Source organism: Carassius carassius, chromosome 17, assembly GCF_963082965.1.
Source record: "Carassius carassius chromosome 17, fCarCar2.1, whole genome shotgun sequence".
In the NCBI taxonomy this organism is placed as follows: Eukaryota; Metazoa; Chordata; class Actinopteri; order Cypriniformes; family Cyprinidae; genus Carassius; species Carassius carassius.
Genome location: NC_081771.1, coordinates 20,276,363 through 20,282,171, shown reverse-complemented (window position 1 = coordinate 20,282,171; position 5,809 = coordinate 20,276,363).

Sequence of the window (5,809 nt, the reverse complement as noted above, 5' to 3'; positions counted from 1 at the left end):
TGTGTATTAAAGGGACATACCTGATATATGAGGACTAATGGTTTAACACATACACAATAGTAAAGACTGTGTATTAAAGGGACATACCTGATATATGAGGACTAATGGCTTAACACATACACAATAGTAAAGACTGTGTATTAAAGGGACATACCTGATATATGAGGACTAATGGTTTAACACATACACAATAGTAAAGACTGTGTATTAAAGGGACATACCTGATATATGAGGACTAATGGTTTAACACATACACAATAGTAAAGACTGTGTATTAAAGGGACATACCTGATATATGAGGACTAATGGCTTAACACATACACAATAGTAAAGACTGTGTATTAAAGGGACATACCTGATATATGAGGACTAATGGCTTAACACATACACAATAGTAAAGACTGTGTATTAAAGGGACATACCTGATATATGAGGACTAATGGTTTAACACATACACAATAGTAAAGACTGTGTATTAAAGGGACATACCTGATATATGAGGACTAATGGTTTAACACATACACAATAGTAAAGACTGTGTATTAAAGGGACATACCTGATATATGAGGACTAATGGTTTAACACATACACAATAGTAAAGACTGTGTATTAAAGGGACATACCTGATATATGAGGACTAATGGTTTAACACATACACAATAGTAAATACTGTGTATTAAAGGGACATACCTGATATTTGAGGACCAATGATCAGACTCAGAACATGGTGCACGCATTTTGCAAGTGTGTAAAATATTTTTGTATAGTGCTGTAAATATGCTACCTTACCTTTTATAGTGTGTATTCAAGGATGTACTATTTGGGAGTGACATAAGGGATTGTCTGTCTGTCTGTCTGTCTGTCTGTCTATCTATCTATCTATCTATACACATAATGTAAATCTAGCCGGTTGTTTGCAGAAAAACCGAGAGTGGGTGATCATATTTAAGCGAAGAAACAACATTCAAACAAGCGGTGCAGACATAACAGTATGCACATTCTGTGAACAAAGAGCAAAGTTTATTTTGTTCTTGTTTACAGCAAAATTACTGTAGTTGCCCTTAATATTTTACATCACAAGATCATTTTGTGTATCAAGAAACATCCTGTGTGTACTGTGTGTAATGAAAAAACAAACGCTCTTACTGTAAGTGTAAAGAGAACAACTTAAATATTTTAACTGTTCCTAAGCATAACAGCTAAACTAAACATTGCTGAAAGCATACTGAATCCATGAACAAACTTTAACAGCAGAAGAATATTCTGCTTACATATAAACAAAAAGTAAAAAACAAAAACACCTAATGAGACTGTTTCTTTTTTAGGGTTAAGCCGCGATTCCTGACAAAATCCCTAATGTTTTGGAGCGTGCGAGTAGCCAAAGCTGGATGCTCAGCATTCTTGCACTGCTGGCATTCAATTTTAGTGGCGAGTTTACCCCTTGCTATGTGGTCGCGGAAATGCCTCTGTACTGCTGCAATTTCAGTTGGAGACCAGGCTTGTTTCTGCTTCCTTTTAGCATCATCCAGATTTTTTTCAGCAGAATTTTCATGATTCCCTACAAAAGAGGAAAACAGGTTCCTGAACCCTGGGTTGAACACTATGATGGCCAGAGCTCCTCTCCCTCTTCTCCCAACCAGCCACACTCTTACCAACCCTTGTCTTTAGTCAAGTCTTGTTGTATAGGTCACTAATCCGTAAGAGTAAAATTGGTTTTAACTGTTGGCCCAATGTTACATTCCTCATACATCAAATATCAAATTGTAAATAAAAGAATAAAATTAAAGACCTGACTACATGGTTGCTTATTTCCTAATATAGATTTAGGCCTGTCACTAGGGATGCAACGATAAACTGATTTCACTATTAACCGTGCTTTAATTCGTCACGGTTAATTAATCGTTAAGGCTTCTCAACACAGCGTTTCTTCTGCACGGAATAAAACTGCTGCAACTAAAAGTTTTTCCAACTGTGCGCTAGCTTAAAGTTCAGAGGTCAAGACTGAGCACTGAGAATGTGAACATGCTTACATTTCTGCACTATAATATGAACAGAAAGGACTGAAGATAAGTGTGCAATTTGAGGGCCATGTTGTATGTGGGTCCTGCAGCTTTTGACTCCTTGTTTTGTTCCAAAAGGATATGTATAGCTTGCTAATATCAATACCAGAGATGTGTTTCTTTTTATTTATTTTCACTGTACTGCATTATTCATTTTCAAAAGGAGGCTATATTGTTAAGTCAAAAGCCAGTTAGAGCTTTTTTATTTTCAATGTTTCTACTCTGGTCCAAAAAAAATGAAAATACCAAACAATTTTGTAATATAGTTGATCACAACTTAAAGTGCATTTAACTACATTTGTCCTCTTTAATAGGGAAATACTTAGCTAATATTTAGCTAAGATTTTATATAGACAAATACTATTATTTTTTATTCTTATTTTTATTTATTTATTCATTATTCTGTTATATATTTTCAGTGTAAAATTATTACAGGACTGGAAATGGACTATTATTTGTTTTAACTAATAGTGTTTTGAAATGAATTAATGAATAATAATTACTGTGATAACTGTGAAACCGTGATTATTCCTCAGACTATAATCGTACAGCCAAAATCTATAATCGCTGCATCCCACCCTGTCACGATAATCAATATATCGACTTATCGCACAATAAATGTACATGATCTCAATTTTTGCCAATGCAATACATCACCATTTATATTTACATAAAAAACACAATAACATAAAACATAACATAAAACATAAAAAAAGGAAAAATCTGTAGATGGAAAAATCTCCATAACAGTTCTTCGTCCATTTGTCTTTTTTCTATTTGTAAGAAAATGTGGATTTACTATTATTATTAATTTTTTTTACTATTATTCAAGTTTTTTAAGGTATCTAATATTTGGACACTTAATTTTCATGATCTAAATCATTTATGAATTAAATGTTTGTTTATTAATTGAAAGTGTGTGGCCTTCTTGCATTATTATGCTGTTATATTATTATTTTACATTCACTGGCATAAAATGGTCTTAAAATGACAATAATATCACTTATCACAATTATTTTAAGGGGCAATATATCGACCAACAAAAAGTTATCATGACAGGCCAATATAGATAAGTAGTTCTCATTATACTAGTAGTATTCTCATCATACCTTGAGATGAGCCTCCAAAGGAAGTCTCAATATCTGTGAATAGACAAATAAAACACTATAACAAACAGTAGTATTGCTTGGTCTGCATGAATTGAATCAAACCTTAATGGATATGCTGGCTGAGTGAGGTAGATGCTCATACCATCTGAGGTGCCTGTAGGGTTCACAACAGGCCGCCTAGCTTTCTTCATTCCTGTGGTATGAATAGAATGGCTCAGAATAAAGGTTCTGATGGAACATACTCAAACATTTCATAAATTATTCTACACATTTAAGTGGAAACTGTAAATCTCTAGCAAAAAATCCTCCTTTACTATAAAACCAGCTAAAATGATTGATCTAGAGAATTCCCTAGTACAGTGTTCTTTCTTTATATGATTGTGTGCTTTTACCAGGTTGTTCATGCTCCTCCCTCCTGCTGTGATATTTGTCCTTCATGCAATGAGCTTTAAAAATAAATAAATAAATACATATTCAAAACATGGTAACACTTTATGGCAAGTGTGAATCTCATGAATTATCAGGAACTAACACAAGCTCAAAGTCTTTCATTCATGACTTCATGGATGAAAAACACCTTAAGGTTATGTTCACACTTAGCGTCTTTTTTCGAACTACCAGCGTCTGTTCTACATTATAACCCTATGGAGTAAACCGTTTTTTCAAAAAAGTCCTGAGCGCTTTTTTAGACGCCACCGCCGGCGTCTTTTTCCTTTCGCGTTTCCTTTCCCGTATAATGTCGTGCACCCACAAACGTCTTTGTGAACCGACATTCTCCTCCCCGGTAACTTCAAAAGCCAACGCAAGAGCCAACTTTCTCTTTCTCGACATTTTTTGCATCACACAGCACTAGGCTACTGTTGCAGCTGTTGTTATAGCAACAAAAGAACCGAACGCTGCCAGCGTTTTCTTTTTTGCTAAAAAAACGGCATTGTCAACTTTTTCTTGTCAAAAAAGACACTAAGTGTGAACATAGCCTAAGACATTAAGACAAGTACATCATCATGATTTATGTTTATTATGCATGATCATGATGTTTTCATTGTTCACAAAAAACAAGGTATTTACTATACATTGTAGATAAACCTATAGTCATGGCACATGATTCAAAATACAAAAAAACATTTTGTGCATGTAAGACTACTTGAATTATTAAAAGGAATATAGAAAAATAATAAATATTACCTCATGCATGCATACAGGCTAGAAGAGTATATCAATTAATGTCAGAACTCATGTTTTTCATTAAAGATGAGGTATCAAGCAGAGCGCAACACTGGCCAATCACAGCACAGTGTGCAAAATTTGTTGACATCTCAAACAATTCATCACCACAGGCACTCACAAATCAGGCAACCAACTGGATCTGGTTTACACACGCAACTGCATCACAGACAACATCTTGGTGAGACCTCTCCATGTTTCAGATCATTTCCTCATCACTTTCAGTCTACAACTCTCTGCCCCTGCACCACCAACCCCACCACCAGTCACTTTCAGGCGAAACCTGCGCTCACTTTCTCTCGCCCATCTTTCATCTGCCGTGTCATTTTCTCTTCCCTCACCCCCACAATTCTCATCTCTGGATGTGAATACCGCAACGGACACCTTATGCTCCACTCTAACCTCTTCTCTAGACAATATCTGCCCTCTTTCCTCCAGGCCAGCACACGCTACTCCCTCTAACCCCTGGTTGTCTGAGGTTCTTCGTGAACACCGGACCGAACTCAGGGCAATGGAGAGGAAATGGCGCAAATCAAAAGACACATCTGACCTGAGTATGTATCAATCTCTCCTCTCTTCCTTTTCCGTTGATGTTCATGCTGCAAAATCTTCCTACTTCCACAACAAGATCAACAGCTCCTCCAACACACGATCACTCTTCAAGACATTCAACTCTCTATTCTGTCCTCCTCCACCACCACCACCCACCTCCTCTTTAACTGCTGACGATTTTGCGAACTTCTTCACCAACAAGACAACAACTATCAGCAGTCAGTTCTCAGCTCCTCACACACAGGAGCACAGACCGACCCCTTTCACAGCCAATCACCCTCTCTCCTCCTTCTCTCCGCTAACCGAGGAAAAAGTATCTACACTTCTCCTCTCCAGTCATCCTACCACCTGCCCTCTTGACCCCATCCCCTCACACCTTCTACAAGCCATATCTCACACACTTCTACCAGCTCTCACACACATCATCAACTCATCCCTCCATACTGGCACTTTTCCTACTGCATTCAAGCAGGCTCTGGTAACTCAACTGCTGAAAAAATCAACACTTAACACATCACTTGTAGAGAACTACAGACCTACCTCTCTACTTTTCCTTTCAAATTACTAAATGTAAATGTAAATGTAAATCCAAATACAGTAGTCTTACATCCAAATACAGACTGTATATGTCACTCATTGTTTACACAGTGCAGAGATTGTGAATACAACGGTTAAACAAAATTCGGTTGCAACAATCAGGATAAGCACAAGTAATTACCATTCTGATTAGCTGTAGTGACCACAATCACTCTGCACTGTATAAACAAATAAGTGACCTATACACAAGATAGAATACTACTATGCCAGAGCATGTATTTGGTTTAGTCTGTGCATGTTTGGGACCCATTGACTGCCATTATATCC